The sequence below is a fragment of the Bufo gargarizans genome, chromosome 9, assembly GCF_014858855.1.
Source record: "Bufo gargarizans isolate SCDJY-AF-19 chromosome 9, ASM1485885v1, whole genome shotgun sequence".
NCBI classification, from domain to species: domain Eukaryota; kingdom Metazoa; phylum Chordata; class Amphibia; order Anura; family Bufonidae; genus Bufo; species Bufo gargarizans.
Genome location: NC_058088.1, coordinates 162,470,295 through 162,493,474, shown reverse-complemented (window position 1 = coordinate 162,493,474; position 23,180 = coordinate 162,470,295).

The window sequence follows — 23,180 nt, the reverse complement described above, 5'->3', positions numbered from 1 at the left end:
TTAACTCACCTTAATCCACTTGTTCGCGCAGCCCGGCTTCTCTTCTGTCTTCATGTTTGCTGTGCACAGGAAAAGGACCTGTGGTGACGTCACTGCGCTCATCACATGGTCCGTCACATGATCCATCACCATGGTAAAAGATCATGTGATGGACCATGTGATGAGCACAGTGATGTCATCAAAGGTCCTTTTCCTACTGCACAGCAAAGATGAAGACAGAAGAGAAGCCGGGCTGCGCGAACAAGTGGATTAAGGTGAGTTAATTTTTTATTTCTTTTTTTAACCCCTCCAGCGCTATTGTACTATGCATTCTGTATTAAGAATGCTATTATTTTCCCTTATAACCATGTTATAAGGGAAAATAATACAATCTACACAACATCTAACCCAAACCAGAACTTCTGTGAAGAAGTTTGGGTACCAAACATGCCGATTTTTCTCAGGCGCGTCCAAAACGCATTACAATGTTTTGCACTCGCGCTGAAAAATCACGCATTTTCCCGCGACGCATCCGCATCTTGTCCGGGCCAAAGACATGACGCCCATGTGAAAGAGGTCTAAATGTATTCTGGATCTGTGCCATGCAGAAATGGCGCACATTTATAATGGTCTAACATTAGTACACGGGTAATAAAAGAAGTGTTTCACTGCTGTAGGTATTACTGCTGCTACTAAAGATGGACACCCACTGAAGGTCATTTATCAAAAACCTGCATTTTACGCCAGTCTTTGATGTGATTTATTACGAGGTGCAGGCCGCATCCTCCGGCAGCCCATGTGCCTGGAATAAAGTCTGACTGGAGTAGATTTCAATCATCATTGATGCCAAGAAACTGGAGTAAAAAAATGAATGTGCCAGGGACATTGGTCCCACCTATGAATGTGCCAGGTCTTTGCTAGTTGGAGGCCTCTGCCTAGCAGTGAGCCTGGATACATCACTGGCACTGATTGGTGTGCTTTAGCGCTGCTAGAGCAGCATTAAAGCCCGTCCATCAGTGCCGGTGATGTCATCGGCAACACTGCTAGGCGGAGGCCTCTGCCTAGCAGTAAAAAATTCCCTTGCACTGCACCATACAGCGCAGGGCAAGGGAGTGCATCGGAGCATGATATGCTCCAATGCTCATGTCAGAGAGCTGCCTGGATGAAAAAGGGGATACGTCCGGGTTCAGCTCTGGACCCTGACAACCCCTATAAGTCCTTCAGAAAAAACCCAGCCAGGGTATCAAAATAAAGCTTATTTTGAGCCTATGACATTCACAAAGACAGTGATCAATAGTGATTGAACTGGTCAGGCTAATCCCTACTCCCCCGAACTCTTGCTCCATTATTGATAGATTAACTGTATGAACATGCATATGGAAAAAGCTGTCAATCACATAGCAGAACCACCCACTGGACTCCTAACCCTCTGGAGTCCTAACACATAAGGAAATATAAAATACAACTTAGGCCTCATGTACATGACTGGATCCGTTTTGCGGTCAGCAAAACATGGATACTGGCCATGTGCATCCGGCATTTTTCCGTTCTGAACGTCTCGCTCTATTTAAAAATTGACTATTCTTGACTATATACTTTTTTTTTTGCAGGGCTGCAGAATGGACATACGATTAAAATTAATTGGTGCGCATCCCACCCACAACAAATGCTGACCAAAAATATGGTTGTGTACCTTATGCTAAACCTTTTCTTCTCCGCACTATACATAGATGTAGACACTGTCCTTTTGACTGGCTTAATGCGTTAATACCACAAAAACACATTATAATAATACAAGAAATTGAGTTAAAGTGCCCATCCTGGTGCAGCCGGTGTAAAAAAAAAAAGCTTGCTACCTCTGTGTCAATCTGCTCAGTTCCTCCTGCTTTGTAACATGATGCCGACAGATCAACTTGACAGGTTCCCTTTAAGAATTTTATAGCTCTTCTAGTTCCTGAAGCAAATTGAAAAAGGTTTACAGGCTTCATGCCTGATGAAGATATCTTTCGTGAGGGAATTCTTCTCAGAAATGAGTGAACATCAGCTGGGCAAGACTTTATCAACTGTTAGCATTTAGTGTAAACTATGCAAGAATTTGATATAAGGTTTCAACGAGATCTGAAGGCCACGAGCCAGAAGGAGAGCAGCACTGTTTACATTTTTGCTGTATCTCTCAGCTTAAATTTTTGTATCTGAGAGTTCTAATCCCAGGACAAAAATCTAAACTCAACAGAAGAGTCAGATAGAGCAGTGCAGTCAAGATAGGCAGATGAAGGGTTGTGCTAGGATAAGCATAATGCTATGGAAGACATGTAACTATAGAAGTATGACAGCCAGTGGCGTAACTACAACTGTAGCAGCCATAGCAGCTGCTATGGACCAGCACCAGCAAGGAGCTTAGCCATCAGTCTTGGCTAATGTCTGATTACAGTGGAGAAAAGAGACCTCGAGGCACAACAGCAATGACTATTGACCAGGTCCTGCTCTGTATCTGCTACACTGCAAGAGCTGAAGGTCCTGAGATGATGTCAGCATCATGTGATCAGTGCAGGAGGGGTGGAGATCAGCAGTGGAGAGAAGTAGTGGTGGTGAAGGACCTGTGATGAAGTCATGTGATCAGTGCAGGAAGAGTGAAGATCAGCAGTGGTGGTGAAGGACCTGTTATGATGTCACCGTCATGTGATCAGTGCAGGAGGGGTGGAGATCAGCAGTGAAAAGGAGAAGTGTTGGAGAAGGACCTGTGATGACTACAAGTGATGTGAGAGTAGCTTTGTGTGGAGAAGTAATGGATTTAATGTGAGCCAGAAAAATTATGGGAGTTGTAGTTGTCACCTTTTTTTACCTCCTCCTTTTAATGTTCTCTGATATAATATAATAACAGCCTGGACAGGCTGGGAGTTGTAGTCCTCTCCTCTTATAACTCATCTGTATAATGTCCTCTGATATCACAAAATAACGGCTTGGACATGCCAGGAGTTGTAGTTCTCTCCTCTTAAACATCCTTCCTGTAATGTCCTCTGATAGGGAATAATAACAGCCTGAACATGCTGGGAGTTGTAGTTCTGTCCTCTTACACCTCCTCCCTGTAATCTCCTCTGATATCACATAATAATGTCCTGAACATGCTGAGAGTTGTTGTTCTCTCCTCTAATAGCTAGCGGCAGTTGAAGGATGGAACAGTGCATGTGCTTCCATCACAGTGAGCAGGACAGAGAAATTAGAAAAAGAGAAAACAGCAGGTGGCGCTATACAGATAGATTTCAGTGAATATCCCAGCGGCTATACAATTTTTTTATTACATGCAATTACAAAAGTATTCAGATCCAGGCGCTGGTTTGGAAAATGTAGAATAATTACGTCATCTACAGGTTTAGCAAATGCCCCAATGTCTCTATGCCCTTCTATAAACTCAGATATATATAAAATGGCATCATGGTCTGTCTATATAGGTCAACAGCGTAATGATTGTATATGAATGCTGCCTACAGGTCTGAGGTATAACTAGTTACTATCAGCATGGGAATGAAAGACATCATGGGCTACAATAAAATGTATAAATGTAAGAAATGATTATATGGTCAATGTTGCATGACTCACCATAGAGCTGTAAAGGAAAGCGCAACAAAGCGTAATTTGTACCCGTTTCTGCATATCTGACAACTGCAAACCGCGACACACAAAGACTGCATTTACTGTAACACACAAAACACTGTGAATTATTCTGTACAAGCTGGAAAAAGAATATAAACGAAAAATTTGGAAATTGATGGCTTACAATATATAAAATACTAAATTCTTGCTTTCACCACTGTGGGTCACCAACAATGCCAAAATGTATTAAACATCGGTAATAAAGTATCTACAGAAACATAGGGACAATTGCAAGGAGTACGAAATATTACAAGACAGGGTAATCCTATTAATCCAATTCCTATACTTTATCCAGATGACTATATTATATGACTCTGAAGTCGCTGACTAAATCATAATTTGCAACCCACAGCTCACGTGCACCTCGGTAGTATTGTATTCCCTGAGTTCCATACACATGACAACCCTCACATTAAATTTCACTCATAGGACTCCAGACCCGTGATATAACCCTATTCATACCAAGCAGGAGGTTTGGGAGAATCGAAGTGCATTTTTTCCATTCTCGGCAGGGGTTAGGTCATGAGGAGGTTAAAAAATCTGAAACGCATCAGCCACCTGCCCTACTCCTCTGACAACCGCACCATGTGCTAAGGAAGGATGTCAAAAGGAGGAAAACAAATCAGCAGATTGTCACCCAACAACCTCATTTACTTAACCCTTCCACCTCAGAACATTGCACACTATCTGTCAGGATGAGACAGGATTTCGGGACTCTTATGGTCTATTCAGCTCTCAGTACAAACGATGTATCTCTATGAAAAAAAGCTAATTGCTGTAACAAAATCTCCCCGGCTCCTGATGACAGAGGGATCTTTGTGTCCTGCGAAGTGAGATTGTAAAAACGTATTTGAAATATTGAAGACCAGGCTATGGAAACTGATACAACCTCTTAAAGGTTCTCCAAAATAGGGCAAAAAATCCCCACAATGAGGGTCATTCATATAATATGTCATTATTACGGCGAGGGTTCTGTTGAATGAAGCAATGTGTTTACAAATGGAAGATTAGAATATTCTAGGAAAATACAGAATTTATGACAAAGCTATCAAACAATTGAAAATCAAAGAAGGAATAGTGGTCAAGAATCTTTTATAGAATTAGTTTTTTTTTTATGCATAAAGTATGGGTGGCAGGGTGGTTAAGTGGTTAGCGCTTTTGCCCTGAAGCATTTCAGAATATGTTGGCACTAGGTAAGCAACAGCAAATAAAATCATAAACTGTATATCCGCAAGCTAGCCTTAAAAAAAAACTTAGGGTCAATTTATTATGGACTGTGCACCAGAATTGTGGTAGAATTAAATCACAAATTCTCGCACACACCAGCTAAGCGAAAAAATATAGTGATTTTAAAAAAACAATTATGCCTCCCCTTTAAAAAAATAAATAAAGTGGCTGTGGCTTAGCAAGAATTGACATAGCCCCCAGTAGCCCAAAAGATTTATCACAGTTTAATATAATTTGGGAAAGGGAGCATTGCAAACAAAATTTTGCATTTTTAGGCTTTAGTATTAACAAATCTGTCTATAGGTTGTAAACCACACCAATCCCAGTAACCCAACACCTATATTTCTAAGCCCCTTTGAAAACTGGGAAGTGCGGGGAAAAGTGGCGAATTAGTGCACAAAAATGCGTTGCACCACAATTTGCAACTTTTTTTGGGCTCAGTCTACATCAAAAAGTGGTCTAGACCGATTAACAAACGTGGGCCCTCGTGTTAACATTTTTTGCACTGGTTTTTGCAGTGCTGTACTAGTATAGCTACATGTATTAACTACTATGACTAGGTGTGAACGAGGCGCTCTATTAATATTATAATATATCTGTCACGGCAAGTGGGGCTAAGAGGAACAACAAGTAAACAAACAGCAACAGGTAAACAGACTAGGCCCCAAAGCTAGGGAGGAGAGAATGGTAACCTCCTAACAATCCCCGAGCCTCTTCCTGACTGCTGACAGCATGAGCAAGTCCTGATGGTGAACGAACTCATACGCTGGAAACTAAGCCCTGCTGACACTGAAGCAAACCCTAACTTAGGTAGCGGGGAATGAGACAGCCAGTACCTTCCACCGTGAAGGGACCAGCGTCTCCCTGAGACCTAGAAGCAACACACGCACAAAGGGGAGAACAGGAGGACTTAGCTTGAGATGAGTGGGAAGTAGAGGATCCACAAACAACCTGTATAGAACTCCAGAAGGAAAATATCAACCGCAAAGTCAGCAGTAAGAGGCGGACTTAAATAGAGCCTCTTAAACAGCTAACGAGCAGAACCTGTGGAGAGGTGGGATCCTGCCCACAACAACAAACAGAAGGAAACACAGAAAGACCTGTCAGATAGACTCACGTGCTGCAAGTCTATCCGATCTTCTCAGATCTCTCACAGGGCAGGCAGTGACAGTACCCCCCCCTTCTACGGGTGACCTCCGGGCACCCAGGACCGACCTTATCCGGGTGCGCCCTGTGAAAAGCCTTCAGAAGGCGACTAGCACTGACATCAGTCGCCGGAATCCACATTCTTTCTTCTGGACCGTAACCCTTCCAATGTACGAGGTACTGAAGGGAACCACGAAGAATACGCGAGTTAATTATTCTGGAGATCTGAAACTCCAGATTACCATCTACCAAGACAGGAGGAGGTGGCAAGGGAGATGGTTCAGCAGGTTCCACATAGTTTTTCAACAAAGACCTGTGAAACACATTATGGATCTTCCAAGCCTGTGGAAGTTCCAGACGAAACGCAACCGGATTAATAATGGCAGAGATGACCAATAAATCTTGGGCCCAACTTCCAAGAGGGTATCTTCAACTTAATGTTCTTAGTGGAGAACCACACCAAATCACCCACACACAGGTCTGGACCAGCCACACGTCTCTTGTCAGCCATATGTTTATATCTTTCGCACATTTTTTTCTAATTAATTTGAATCTTCCTCCAGATAGATGACAATGAGAAAGAGAATCTTTCCTCTTAGGTATACCAGTGGACTCAGTCCCAGAAAGGTACCAAACTGAGGGTGAATCCCATAAGCACCAAAAAATGGTGACTTATCAGTGGACTCCTGTCTACGGTTATTTAAGGCAAACTCAGCCAAAGACAAAAATGAAGACCACTCTTCCTGATTCTCAGAGACAAAACACCTCAAATAAGTTTCCAGATTCTGGTTAGTGCGCTCAGTTTGTCCGTTCGACTGAGGGTGGAAAGCCGAAAGAGAAGGACAACTGAACTCCCAGACGAGTACAGAATGCCCTCCAGAACCTGGAAACAAATTGCGTCCCCCTATCAGACACCACATCAGAGGGAATGCCGTGTAATTTCACAATGTTATCAATAAACACTTGAGCGAGAGTTTTGGCATTGGGCAAACCTGATAATGGTATAAAGTGCGCCATCTTACTGAAGCGGTCCACCACCACCAAAATCACCGTCTTCCCAGAGGAACTAGGCAAATCAGTGATGAAGTCCATGGACAAATGCGTCCAGGGACGGGATGGGATGGACAAAGGAAGAAGAGATCCCGAAGGCCGAGTATGAGTCACCTTGGCATGTGCACAGGTCTCACAGGCTGCCACATAACCCTCCACACCTTTACGTAAACCTGGCCACCAGAATCTCCGGGAAATAAGATCCACAGTGGATCTGCTCCCAGGGTGTCCCGCAAGGATAGTATTATGATGTTCCTTGAACACCTTGTGCAGAAGCCCAGGAGGAACAAACAACCTCCCTGGAGGACAGGAATCAGGTGCCTCACCTTGAGCTTCCAACACCTCTGCCTCAAGTTCGGGATAAAGGGCGAAACCACCACCCCATCAGCCAAAATCGGAGCAGGATCCTCTGAATCTCCCCCCCAGGAAAGCTACGTGACAAAGCATCCGCCTTGACGTTTTTGACCTCAGGGCGATAAGTGACCACAAAATTAAATTTGGTAAAGAAAAACAATGACCATCTGGCCTGCCTTGGGTTCAGACACTTCGCCGATTGCAGGTAAGCCAGATTCTTACTGATCAGTAATTACCGTAATGGGATTAATTGCTCTTCTAACCAATGACGCCATTCTTCAAAGGCCAATTAATGGCCAGCAACTCTCTATTACCAACATCATAATTTCTTTCGGCAGAAGAGAGTTTTTTTTTTTTTAAGCAGAAGGGCGCCATTTGCCAGGAGAAGGACCCTGCGACAAAACTGCTCCGACTCCCACTTCTGATGCGTCAACCTCCACAATGAAAGGCTGAGACACATCAGGTTGCACCAGAATGGGAGCAGAAGCGAAACATTTCTTTATTGCAGAAAAAGCATGTAATGCCTCTTCAGACCAGACTGAGAAATCCACACCTTTCTTGGTCATATCGGTCAAAGGCTTGACAACAGTAGAATAATTCAGGATACATTTTCTGTAGTAATTAGTAAACCCCAAAAACCGCATCAGCGCTTTCTGATTCTCAGGTCGATCCCAGTCCAATACTGCACGGACCTTTTCGGGATCCATACGAAAACCTGAGGAAGAAAGCAGGTAACCCATGAACTGCAGCTCCTGAACAGCAAACACACATTTTTCTAACTTAGCATATAACTTATTCTCCCTGAGGATCAGTAATACTTGTCTTAAATGATCCTGATGAGTTTCCATATCGGGCGAGTAAATTAGTATGTCATCGAGGTAAATAACAACAAACCTCCCCACCAAATGATGAAAAATGTCATTGATAAAGTGCTGAAAGACTGCCGGGGCATTAGTCTAACCCAAAGGGCATGACCAAGTTCTCGAAGTGGCCCTCAGGGGTATTAAAGGCTGTCTTCCATTCGTCCCCTTCCCTGATTCTTATCAGATTATAAGCCCCTCTTAAATCCAACTTGGAAAACACCTTGGCTCCGACAATCTGATCGAATAAATCCGGGATCAAGGGGAGGGGATAAGGATCATGGACAGTGATACGATTTAGCTCCCGGAAGTCTAAACACGGTCTAAGGGTCCCATCTTTTTTTTAACAAAAAAGAAGCCGGCAGCCACCGGTGACTTAGATGGTCTAATATGTCAGTTTGCCAAACTCTCGGTAATATACTCTCGCATAGCTACTCTTTCGGGTTGGGAAAGATTATACAACCGAGACTTTGGCAATTTAGCTCCGGGAATACGGTTGACCGGACAATCATACTCTCGGTGAGGGGGTAACTGCTGATCTCCACCCTCAGAGAATACATCAGAAATATCTGAAAGAAACGGGGATAACATCTTAGTGGATACCACAGAAAGTGACGTGCTGAGACAGTTGTCTATACAGAAATCACTCCAATTACTGATCTGTCTTGCTTGCCAATCTATAGTAGGATTATGTCTGGTCAACCATGGTAAACCTAGCACAAGAGGGGCAGGCAAACCCTTCAGTACAAAACAAGAAATGGACTCAACATGGGAATCACCCACCCTCAAATGAATATCATGCACCATATGAGTCAGACACTTTTGCAAGAGAGGGGCGGAATCAATAGCAAACACAGATATCCCCTTGTTTAATGCGCTTGTTTTAAAACCATGACTCTGAACAAACTGATAGTCCACAAGGTTAACCCCTGCCCCACTGTCAACAAATACTTCCAATTCAATATTTTCGGAGTCTAGCGCCACCATGACAGGCAGGAGAAATCGGGTACTACCGGTAAAACACAAAAATACATTCTCCGACTCCCCACCCACACTGCAAAGAGTAAGAGAAATAGACCCAATAGTTACAACCCTTTTTTTTTTTCCTTTTCACCTTGAGGTTTAATATTAAAACATACATTAATAAAATGTCCTTCTTTACCACAGAAGAAACAAAGTCTTCTCTAAACCCTGAAGTTCCTATTACCAGGGCATGAACAGAGCAGTCCCAAATGCATAGGCTCATCACCAGACACGAGCTCGAGTGTCTTTGTACCCCGCGGGACAGAAGAGGCTGTCTCCCCATATGGTAGTGCATCCCGAGTGAGGGGAACCTTGCACCTCTCTCTAAGGCGTCTATCAATCTGTACGACCAGGCACATAGCCACCTCCAAAGAATCAGGGTTTTTGTGGAATGCCAGGGCGTCTTTTAGTCTCTCAGACAGCCCTTGACAGAACTAACTACGGAGTGCTGGGTCATTCCACTCTGAATCAGTTGCTCATCTCCTAAATTCAGAGCAATATAACTCTGCAAAATGTTCTCCCTGACTCAAACTACGCAGCTTAGATTCGGCCAGAGAAACCCGGTCTGGGTCATTATAAATAAGGCCCAGGGCCCTGAAAAATTAATCCACTGATCGGAGGGATTGGGAACCGATCGGTAGAGAAAAGGCCCAGGACTCAGCATCACCTTTCAGCAGAGAAATAATAATCCCCACTTTTTTATTTTCTTCCCCAGAGGAGAGCGGACACAGTCAAAACAGTTTATAAGATTCTCTGAACCGAACAAAATTATCACTCCCCCCAGAAAACCTATCGGGGGCGACCTATCTGGGAGGGCCCACTGACGGAACCAGACGCCTGAGAATTCTGAAACTGTGCAACTGAATTACGGAGGTCAGCTACCTCCAAAGATAATCCCTGCATGCGATCCACCAGTGCATTAACAGTATCTATATCTTCACAAAGCAAGGAAAATAATGACGGTAGGGGTGGTTGATAATGTCACGGCAAGAGGAACACCAAGTAAACAAACAGCAACAGGTAAACAGACTAGGCCCCAAAGCTAGGGAGGAGGGAATGGTAACCTCCTAACAATCCCTGAGCCTCTCCCTGACGGCTGACAGTATGAGCAAGTCCTGATGGTGAACAAACTCATACGCTGGAACCTACACCCTGCTGACACTGAAGCAAACCCTAACTTAGGGAGCGGGGAATGACAGCCAGTACCTTCCACTGTGAAGGGACCAGCGTCTCCCTGAGACCTAGAAGCAACACACGCACAAACAGGGAGAACAGGAGGACTTAGCTTTAGATGAGTGGAAAGTAGAGGATCAACAAACAACCTGTATAGAACTCCAGAAGGAAAATATCAACCGCAAAGTCAGCAGAAAGAGGTGGACTTAAATAGAGCCTCTTAAACAGCTAACAAGCAGAACCTGTGGAGAGGTGGGATCCTGCCCACAACAACAAACAGAAGGGAAACACAGAAAGACCTGTCAGATAGACTCACGTGCTGCAAGTCTATCCGATCTTCTCAGATCTCTCACAGGGAAGCCAGTGACAATATCTTTATGTTATATATTTTTTGCTATTACAGCTTTTTCTCGACTCACTCATAAACCTTAATATGAGCAATCGACTTCCAAATGGTTTTTATCATTGCTGATTTCTATTATGGTGATATCACAGTGGAAAACATTACTTACAAACCTGACACATGGCTCATTGCCAGATAGCAGGTGGCAGAGCCATGTTAAACACAAGTCTGCTGTAATGGTATACACCTTTTGCTATGTTAGCTGAAAAGCAGCGCTTTATTAGACATAAAGGCAATGCAGGCACTTATCTCAGGAAGCATAGAAAGTGAATTATATGCAGAGGCATTTTATAAAAATAAAAGTAAGTGTGGGTTTACATCAGCGTTATGTATTCCGTTGTGGCTTTCTGTTATAACATGGTTATAACAAAAAATAACGGAATCCATAAGACGGAAGTCAAAACGGAAGCCTTTAAGAGACATTCCGTTTTGATCCTTCATAATACAAGTCTATGGGCAGCATAACAGATCCGTTTTGCAGGAGTCCAGTCCTGCATAACGGAAACCAGGACGGATCAGTTATGTTGCCTATAGACTTGTATTATGACGGAATGCAAAACAGAAGCCTTGCTTGCCATCATAATAGAAGACTATGGGAATTATAACGGATCTGTCTGGTTCCGTTATGCAGAACGGACAAAAAAGTTCTGTCGACAGGACTTTGTCTTCCGTCTTGCATAACGGGAACCAAACGGATCCGTTATGATGCCCATAGACTTCTATTATGACAGATCAAAGCGGAATGCCTCTTATGGGATCCATTATTTTCTGTTATAACCGTGTTACAATGGAAAGGAATAACGGAATACATAACACTGATGTGAACCCACCCTAAGAGGACTGTCACGGGTAGAGTCATGGGAATCAAGATAAAGCGGTGGTGCACCCCCTGAGCTGCCACCCGGTCCCCTGTCCCTGCCTACTTGGTGACGGAGCGCAACTGGGCGAAGTCCCTAACCTACTAAGTGCAAGCAGAGAGAAAGAGACAGCAGGGAAGAGGACAGCCACTGAGAAGTTACAATAAGCGGACAAGAGGTAGAACAAAAACGGAAGGCGAGGCAGGTCAACTAGCCGAGGTCAGTCCAGGAGGTCACGTCAGAACAAGGGAATAGGCAAAGACAAATCCGTAAACAAACCGAGGTCAAAATCCGAGAGGTAGCGTCAAGGTACAGGGCGTAGGCAGAAGAGGTGTCAAGAGGCGGATCGAGGTTCAATTCCAGAGGTAGCTTAATACAAAACAGCCTATAGGATGAAAAAATCACAGGCAACCTGTAGCCAGCAGGCCACCTGTATTTATAGTGGGAAGTGAGGGTCATGTGACGTGGCCAGCGTCACATGACCGACAGACAAACAAGTCGAGCACTGAGTGATCAGCTCGGTGCTCAAGGCAGACCTAGGAGCAGGGAGCCTCCCAGCTAGCAAGGCCGCCCTGGGAATGAGGCCAAACACAGATCCTTGCTCCTGAAGCTAAGCAGCAGGTCTGCAGCTGATGGGAGACCGGGTGCGCCTTTGGCACCCTGTTACAAGGACTGCATGGTTGTACTGTACTGTTTCTTGCCTTTGTGATACACATTTTAAGTAAAAGTTAAACCTGATGACACTCAGGACCCTCCTCTATGAGTGGAGAGTCGCTAACGACAAGCAGTTCTCGATCTGCTGAACCCATCCTATTCAAGCTTTCAATATAATACTAAAGCTATTTACAATTTATTTCTCCAATGCCTTAAAAAAAAAAGAAACAACTCTGCAAATAAACTTCATTAAAATATCCTACTTTTTGTGTTGTAACCTCCTAGATAGACCTATGTGTTTCCATGGTAACAGACAACAAACAAACCCTTATGTAGTCTGATCCTACAGTCATACTCCTTTCTATCTTCCCATTTCCCTACATCTACCTAGCATATATTTAGTAGATTAGCAATTCATAGAGGGAAGATAGAAGCGAGTATAATTGCAGAATCAGACTGCACATGGTTTGTTGTCTTTCACCATGGAGACACATAGATCTTTATGACAGCTATAAAAAACTAGTAGAACAATTTTTTCCCCATAACATAATGCAATATGTAGTTACTATATCTTAATGTTACTTTTATGATAAAGTGTAAAAAGAATATGTAGTCAGGAGAAATGAGCGAAGTTTTGAAAAATTAGATTCGGCCAATTCAACATAACTAGACAAAAAATTTGATTCTTTACAAATTAATTCGTCACAAATTGAGATAAATCAGGTATACCCAGGCCAATCTGCCTAATCATATTCATCCCACTTGGTGGCCCAATCTCAGTCTGAAGGCTTGGAAGTTAATGGCAGGGAGATTGCAAGGAAAGTGTATTGTGTGTGCATTACTTTCTAGTGCACCCACATTCAAAGTTAATCTGTTCTGTAAGTACTGTGCCATCATTATTACAGGTATAATTTATCGCCGTCTACATCACTGTGCAGTGCACCAAGATTTATAGCTAATCCCTTCTGTTAAACAAAAAGAAAAGCATACACCACCCTTCAATAAAGCCTAAAACCTGTGCGCACCCCTGCAGAAGCTGTGTCCAAATGGCTCCTTAGTGGAACAAAATAAAGAAATGCCCCAAGGTTGCCAGGTGGTGAAGATGACCATGTGCTCCCTAAGAGTAGAGGAGCAGCGGCCTTGCTGGAAAGCAGGGGTATTACACAAACATGACAGCATGCAACAGGCCATTTGCGCAAGAGACTCAGAGGGTCTCCCTGCCTCCATCTCCACTGCATACTGCCACGGTCTGTTGGGGTCATCTGCGTAATCTTAATCATAGCCCTCTAGCTCCTACTGCTCTTCTCCTGTAATTTTGGCAGATAAACCACCTAGTTGTGTGAAAAAAATTACAGGGCCTTTATGTCCTCCTCCTCTACTGCCAGTTCAGCCCCCTTGGGGCTCAGGTGGCCATGAAATGGAGGTGCCATTTCTTCTGTCCCCTTGCCAATCAGATTTGTCAGCATCCCATCCAGGATGTGAAGGAGCAGAATTACATCATTCATCCTGTAGTTCTGCCAACTGACAAATAAAATGGCCTCCTCAAGGGGCCGGAGCAAACTTCCACTGGGTAGTAGACCTGTCCGTTTGCAGCATTAAGAAATCATTGACCACCTTCCTCTGCTCATACAGGCGGTCTAACATATGAAGCGTGTAGTCCCAATAGGTGGAAATGTTGCCTATCAGTTGATGTTGGGAAAAGCATTTTGCCTTTGCAGCTCAAGAAGGGTGTGTTTTGCACGTTAAGAATGGCTGAAGTGCATGCACAGTTTCCTGGATATTTTTAACAGCTCGTGCAGTTCAGTGGAAGACTTGAGAAACCGGATGACAACGAGATTGAAGATTAACACTGAGGCACAGTACTTCTATGTAAAAAAAAATATTAACTAGGATTGTGGCAGCAGTTCAACAAGATGCACGCAGCGATATATTAGACCATCATTTAATACTGAGGCACAGTAATTCTATGTATAAACTAACAGATTAACTAGGATTGTGGCAGCAGTTCAACAAGATGCACGCAGCAATATATTAGACCGTCTTTAATACTGAGGCACAGTAATTCTATGTATAAACTAACAGATTAACTAGGATTGTGGCAGCAGTTCAACAAGATGCACATGGCAGTTCATCAACCTGCACTGTCCCTGCAGTCTCCGTATGCTCTCCCAACAGTGTCTAAAAAACCCTCCTGCGATCTCCCTACAATGTCCCTGCACTGTCCCTATCCAATATTCTTTAATAAATAGCTTTCTGAAACACTGTCCCTAGCGCATAAGTGCTTGTCACGTCTTTCCCTAAGCTCAGCTCACAGTGAAATGGAGAAAACCGCACAGGATGAGGTTTTTATAGGGCTGTAACATTACAGGGGATGGCTATCTGCTGATTGGCTGGCTGCACAGCATTATGGGTCAAATCACGTTCCTGGGCTTTTTACGTAACACATGCTGCAGCCATTTAAAAAAAAAAAGGATTTGTTACAATGAAGCGCAAGGAATTCGGATTTGTGGCAAATCTAATTTTCCTAAACTTCGGTTTGAATTCCAACTCAACACGTCAGTATAAAAATTTTGGGAAACCCCTTTAAACAATCCATAGATTGGAGACACCAAAAACCAAAATTCCAAAGAAGAAATTGTGTAAGTCATTGCCACACCAACTGAATAGCGGGACAGGCCCATAGGCAATGAAATACATTCACATCTAATGACTGGCATTGAGGGCACAAGTATGGTAGAGAGGGAGACATTTTAGACTGGAGCAATAGCAAAATGTGGTAGGACTTTTTTTATTATGTCTACTTGCAGATTGCCTTAAATTTTATTTGTAACATTTCTTTCTATGGTTTCGTGAAGTTTAGCAATGTGTTGGTTCACAGTGTATATACCATATATACATTTTATACAGGCTAATGATTGGTCCAACAAGAGTTTGTTCACGATCATTGCCCTGCGTAACCAAGGCAGCAATCGTTGAGGCGAGCATGGAAATATTCACCGGTCAGCAGCAGATCTCCCCAGTTAAACAAGGAATGTACTGCTAAAGTGTAACAAACGATTGCAGTAATGATCGTTCATCCTCCATACAGTAATCATCCACAGGGGTGTAGACTTGTTATGGGGCAATTAGCGCTTATTAAGGTCCTGCATTAAGGAATCCTAAAGAACCCAATCGGGTTGTAACAAAGAAAATGGTCCACTTGTCCTGCCAGGTGGCCTGGACCTGTCTCACACTGTTTTCTTCCAGGAGGTTCTAGCTGCTGTGTCCACTCTGTCCCTCCACACAGGGAGCACATGGTCATCTTCACTAGTGAGTGTCTGGCAACCTTGGGGTATGGTGCCTGAGCAATATGTTGCTTAGTGCACAAAGTTCCTGCATAGGTACTGTATTCTGACCCTCTACTACCTAACCTGCCCTGTTCCTGTTCTCTGTATTGATCCTTCGCTGCCTGCCCTGACCTAGATCCAGTTCCTGTATTGCATGTACCCCGCCAACCCTAACCTTGGCCTGTCCCTAACTACTCCCTGACCCCTCTGTGCCTTATCCCAGTGTCTCTGACTTTCATGGGTCAGCTGTTAACTACACAGAGACTACTCCAGGAGGTAGTTACCTGGTGGGTCCCCTGCAGCGAAATCCAGATACGTGTATAGAGGTTAAAGGGTAATTACCAGGTGACTGCCAGGATACCACGCTTTGGATTTTCCCTAAGTCAAATCTTTTGGCTGACACAGTGCCTTCACACACACTGCCACAACAATGAAATAATTTCAGAGATCTATAAGTACGAATTGTTGCAAGTTTGGATACATCTTCAATAAGGTAAGAAATGTTTAAAAACTACTAGGCAACAATTATCTTCCAAATGAACATATTTATGGCAGCTCCTTATTACTGTAAATGACTCTGTTATGGACTCACATACCAATGACATCAGTGTGTTTTATAGGGTGGCACTAGAGAGCTTAAAATATCTGAAAATAAGTGAGAAATATAAAAAAAAACAGAATTAAATGTGCCTGCCTCATTCTCCATCTAAATACATCATAAAAAAACTTTCCCAGCTTCTGTGTAAGTCAAATTACAGATTTTTACTATTGTTAGAGTCTATTTTAGACGTGTAACACCACTCTGAGCATCTGCGCCATTGCTAGCTTTGTTAGCATATTGCAGAGTGGAACAATTCTGTTTCAATTCAGTCCCACCTCTTCTGTAACTTTGGCAGACTGCCCGCCTGTGCCCATTTTACAGCACGTACTAAGTGGCAGTTTGAAGGGTCATGAAAACCTTTTCCTCACCTGTAACAAGCTCCTGCCTTTTTCATGGTCTGCTCATTGGCAGGTCCTGGCTATATTTTGTGTGTCAATAGTTGGTTTTAACCATTGTTCCTTCTTTTCTTTTAGTAATGCAATGTTTTAGCAGTGGTCGTCATTGTTTCCCCGAATTGTCCAGTTAATACATCCCCTCTCAAACTGAGCCTTTTATTCATACCGCTATAACATTTTCCGAAGGGCTAAGGCTGTATATCAAGCAGCAAGACTGGTGCTATTGAAAGTCTAGCTCCTCAGTCTAAAAAGGTATACTAAAACATTTGCACCATCACTGTCACCTTGAGGTTGTATTTGTAAGATGCTAGGACATCTGAAGCATTGGGTCCCCAGAATAAAATATGCAACTTAGAAACATCATATTGATTATATAATCATATATACAGGTGTGTATGTATGTATATATACAGGTCCTTCTAAAAAAATTAGCATATTGTGATAAAGCTCATTATTTTCTGTAATGTACTGATAAACATTAGACTTTCATATATTTTAGATTCATTACACACAACTGAAGTAGTTCAAGCCTTTTATTGTTTTAATATTGATGATTTTGGCATACAGCTCATGAAAACCCAAAATTCCTATCTAAAAAAATTAGCATATCATGAAAAGGTTCTCTAAACGAGCTATTAACCTAATCATCTGAATCAACTAATTAACTCTAAACACCTGCAAAAGATTCCTGAGGCTTTTAAAAACTCCCAGCCTGGTTCATTACTCAAAACCGCAATCATGGGTAAGACTGCCGACCTGACTGCTGTCCAGAAGGCCATCATTGACACCGTCAAGCAAGAGGGTAAGACACAGAAAGAAATTTCTGAACGAATAGGCTGTTCCTAGAGTGCTGTATCAAGGCACCTCAGTGGGAAGTCTGTGGGAAGGAAAAAGTGTGGCAGAAAACTCTGCACAACGAGAAGAGGTGACCGGACCCTGAGGAAGATTGTGGAGAAGGACCGATTCCAGACCTTGAGGGACCTGCGGAAGCAGTGGACTGAGTCTGGAGTAGAAACATCCAGAGCCACCGTGTACAGGCGTGTGCAGGAAATGGGCTACAGGTGCCGCATTCCCCAGGTCAAGCCACTTTTGAACCAGAAACAGCGGCAGAAGCGCCTGACCTGGGCTACAGAGAAGCAGCACTGGACTGTTGCTCAGTGGTCCAAAGTACTTTCTTCGGATGAAAGCAAATTTTGCATGTCATTCGGAAATCAAGGTGCCAGAGTCTGGAGGAAGACTGGGGAGAGGGAAATGCCAAAATGCCTGAAGTCCAGTGTCAAGTCCCCACAGTCAGTGATGGTCTGGGGTGCCATGTCAGCTGCTGGTGTTGGTCCACTGTGTTTTATCAAGGGCAGGGTCAATGCAGCTAGCTATCAGGAGATTTTGGAGCACTTCATGCTTCCATCTGCTGAAAAGCTTTATGGAGATGAAGATTTCATTTTTCAGCACGACCTGGCACCTGCTCACAGTGCCAAAACCACTGGTAAATGGTTTACTGACCATGGTATTACTGTGCTCAATTGGCCTGCCAACTCTCCTGACCTGAACCCCATAGAGAATCTGTGGGATATTGGGAAGAGAAAGTTGAGAGACGCAAGACCCAACACTCTGGATGAGCTTAAGGCCTCTATCGAAGCATCCTGGGCCTCCACAACACCTCAGCAGTGCCACAGGCTGATTGCCTCCATGCCACGCCGCATTGAAGCAGTCATTTCTGCAAAAGGATTCCCCACCAAGTATTGAGTGCATAACTGAACATAATTATTTGAAGGTTGACTTTTTTTGTATTAAAAACACTTTTCTTTTATTGGTCGGATGAAATATGCTAATTTTTTGAGATAGGAAATTTGGGTTTTCATGAGCTGTATGCCAAAATCATCAATATTAAAACAATAAAAGGCTTGAACTACTTCAGTTGGTGTGTAATGAATCTAAAATATATGAAAGTCTAATGTTTATCAGTACATTACAGAAAATAATGAACTTTATCACAATATGTAATTTTTTTAGAAGGACCTGTATATATATATATTATATATATATATATATTATATAGCTGTTGAACATGACTATGGGATTATTTCATGTCTGAGGACACACACAGTGGAAAGGGAAACCCAAAATAAATTTTGAAATGTACATTGTTCATGCCAGCATTGTTCGTGCCAAACACCCATCCCAAAATAGAAGAAGCTACACTTCCACTGGAAGAAGGAAGCAAGACCCTTGACCAGTTAGTGTTACAGCGGCAACTCACTGCCACTGCTGCTCTGCACACCTCTCCTGGCAGCCCGGACCTGCCTCCCGCTTTCATGTTTTGTTGTCTGACCGTGTACTAACTACTGCCCATTTACTGGATTCTGACCCTCCACTGCCTGATCTGACCTGTTCTGACCTCCATATTGATGATTTCTGCCACCCCTGACCTTGGACCATTTACCAAATAGCACATAGTCCTCCTGCCTTGACCTCAGCCTTTCCCTCACTACAATTTTTTATGACCCCTCAGTGCTCTGCACCAGTGTCTCTGCTCCCTAAGTCAGTTGTAAATCACACAGAGACTACTCCAGGAGGTAGCAGCCTGGTGGTTCCCCTGTAGCGAAGTCCAGATCCCTGTACAAGGGTTAAAGGGTGAAAACTAGAGGGCTGCCAGGATAATACCCTTAAGAGTAGCCCAAAGTAAAATCTGTTGACACAGTGGTTCTTCAGGTGTCAGTAGAAGCAAGTTAAAACTGAGAATATAGTAGAGGACCAATTTGCGTTGGGTACTCCTTATTATAGGTCTCATAGCTCAACCGAGGTCTGCATTAATGGCACACACACATAAAGCGCCACTCAAACAACATGATCTTGTGCACCCCCCTAGGGCCACTCAGGCCAGTGTGTGGGACAGTATATATATTAATTCCTACCGAAGTCTCTGGTAGACTCACAATAGAGCTGTCTCTATATGGGGTTACAACTACAGGATTGCTTCCTGAATCCTGATCTATGTATGATATGATTGGGTGGAGACAAAAGGCAGCCTGTTACTGATATTTTTTAACGGTCCACTACAGACATATTATCCTTCTTCTCTTTACACCATCTGCGACTTCACACATATTGTCTAATACACATTAATGCAATCTAAAAATGGGGGGGGAGGTTCTGCCTTTTTGTTTCATTTGGGCATTTCCCCCTACTTTTTAATACATATATTGAAATAAAGTTATTTCTTGTTATTTTATTTTAACATAATCAGTGATTTATAATCAGTTTGAGACGTCTACCTCTTTATTTGGTTTTTCTGTGATCTCACTATATAAGGAGGAGGTAAAAGTCTGGATACACCCTTTAATTTGTATCATTGATAAAAAAAAATTACTTCCATTGTGTGAAAGTATTAATTAGAAGGTGGAGGTTACATTATTTGGTGAAGGGAATATGTTCAGCTGCCATTTTGAAATCCACCATATTAAATTCAGCTCAGGTTTTTCCAATGGGAAGGTGGTCATGTGATATATCAGTCTAGAATGTACTCAGGAATAGACTTTAAGTGTCAGTTTTGACCTTTCTTTACCTGTTTAGGAGTAGAGTGAGGTCAACATTTCCTAAACTGCTGTCACAATGTAGGGGGAGGGGAGGAACACCAGATTGACAGCAGAAGGAAAATGACCTGAAACTAGGCCTCACTGCTAGGGAAAGGAAAAAGGTCACCATCTAGGAAACCTTAAACCTAGCCCTGACTCCTGTCAGTATGAATGGACCCTGAAGGTGGGAAAAGTCATACACCGTAAACCTAGGCCCTGGAAACCCTGAAAAACCCTAGAATTAGTGACAGGGTTTGAGATCACTGGTTCCTTCCCAGATAAATGAAACAGCATCAACAGAGGTCTAGGAAACAAAGAGCAAAAGGGGAAAACAAAACACATAGGGAAGTACACTTATCTTCAATAGAAAATGGATGAGCAGGAACTCAGAAGAGGGCGACACACAGCTCTTCCAACTCCAGTCAGATAATATCAACCGCATGGTATGAAGTGTGAGTCCAGACTAAATAGGGGAGCAGTAATGACCACAAGCTACACCTGAGACAAGAGGTGTGGTCATTCCAAACAACACTGCAACAAGAGAAAACAGATAGACTGTCAGATAACCTCACATGCAGTCAGTCTCTCAGATTTTCTAACCTCTGTCTCCGGAGGGACCGTGACAACTACTTTACATGACGTGCTCGATATGTCCACCATTCTGCCGGATGCACGTGGTTAAACGTTAAATTCAGTCTTTTTGAACACGCTGAAGAACAACAGGTGATACTTCTTCACAGCACTGTAGGATTTGCCATTTCAGGTTAGCCATATTGTGTAATTTTTCCACATACACAATGGACCTTAAATGACCAAAAGTGTTGGATGATCCTGGGGGCCATTTTGTTGGATCTCTACTCCCAATCCATTGCCCAGGGGATTGCACATCCAGTGCATTTCTAATGCAGCCGCCCTCCAAATTGATAAGCACATTGATAGTGTAATGTTCTACAAATTACACTAGTGTCCAGATTTATATTTATATGTAATACAATATATAGCAGTATATATATATCTATATATATATATATATATATATATATATATTATATATACAATATATAACAGTATATAGTTATTATTTATAAGTCTTACTCTATAGCCTACAGTCTGTCTGTAATAAGACGTAAAGCTATGTAATGCATGTGTAGCCCTTGGATCTCCCCTTGCAAGTAAGATGTAAGTAACCTTGGCATCTGTCACACACTGCCATCACTGTGTCTCTGGTTAAATATGTCTTCTAACCCATCAACAGTTGCCTCCGATCAAGTTCTACAAATTCCAAAACAACCACTCTGGCTGTCACAAGAGAAAAGATCAGCAGTTTATATTTAACCACACTTCCGCAAGCAATACTATATATACCATCAGATGAAATATACTAATCTTATGGCTACAAAAATGATAGAAAAGTAATTTATAAAATATAAAAAAAATTAAAATAAATGAAAATACCAAAGTATATTAAAACCAAACAGTTAACTACAGTCAATAGCACCCTCGATGGCAGACACCTACAAAAATTGTCATTCTACACATTTTATTGGCATGAACAATATTTTAGTATAACAATATGTTTTACTTTTAAAGGAAAATATCCAAAGAGAACTGGTAAAACATGGTTTCCTTTGGAATAGTTTACTGAATATTATTTTGACAGTTCTGTCTTATGTATATAGACAGTTTATTACTATAAATGAATGAATGACACAAAGCAAACGAGATAGAGACAAAAAGAAACAGTTGGCAATATATAAGTAAATCATAAGAAATGCTATTATGGATTCCTGTGTGCTGAGGGTTCTGTAATCCAGAGGTTGGCAACCTTTTGCAGACAGAGTGCCAATTTAAAAAGAAAATGGAAGTGCTCAGTGTGCTGTGCAATACAGGAAAGTCATAGAACACAAACTGTATGTGCCTTAACCAAACAATCAGTTTACCTTAACATTTAGTGTGACCCTTGTCCCTGACTTTCTTTTCAAAGACGATCCAGCAGTGGTTCATACATGCAGATTTTCAGGATCCTTCGGCAGTCACATGCAGGCTCACTATCCTGCAACACCCCCAAAAGTTGGCAGAAGCTTGCTCCTGATGCCCTCCCATTGCCTCTCTCAGCAATCACATGCAGGCTGGCTATCTTCCAACACCTCTCAAAGAGCAGGAGAGGAACTCCAGTAGTGCACAGAAAGCCACCCGCAAGGAACCCCCACCGACCCGGAGAACGGGAGTCCTGTTCCCCCAATTAAAATTCATTCAGACACTAGAATGCCCCCCCCCCCCCTAAATTATCAGACTCCAGGCTCCTTGGTTATCAGACCTAAGACCAGGTGCCTAAACTATTGGACCTCACACCACAGTTCTAAATTATCAGATGCCTGACAAGACTCCTAAAGTTTAAAAACCTGGACCTAAACCCCAGAATACGGAAGGGAGTTATTTCTGAGGCCTATAGGGGGTTGCAGCTTTCAGTTACTATATCAAAATTCCCGTTCCAGACTAAATGGGAGAAAGATTTAAATAAAACTTTTGCGCCAGCACACTGGGCCTTTGTTTTTTCCCTGAGCTCTAGAACTTCGAAGTGTGTCGACCACCTGGAGGCCTCAAGAAAACTTCTTTATAGGTGGTATTATACCCCTTATCGCCTATCCATTATATACCCAACCACCTCAAATGTTTGCTGGCGATGCCTATCAGCAGTTGGCAACTTAATGCATATCTGGTGGATCTGCCCTGCTGTCAACCGTTTCTGGTCCAACATATTATCATTTATAGGTGCTGTAATAGGGAAAGCGCTCCCCATGTCCCCGGAAATAGCATTGCTCTCCTTCGAGCTGGAATGTTTAGAGTTAGCGGATCTCACTATTGCTTTTCATATACTAACAGTAACGAGAGTTGCAATAGCTAAAAGG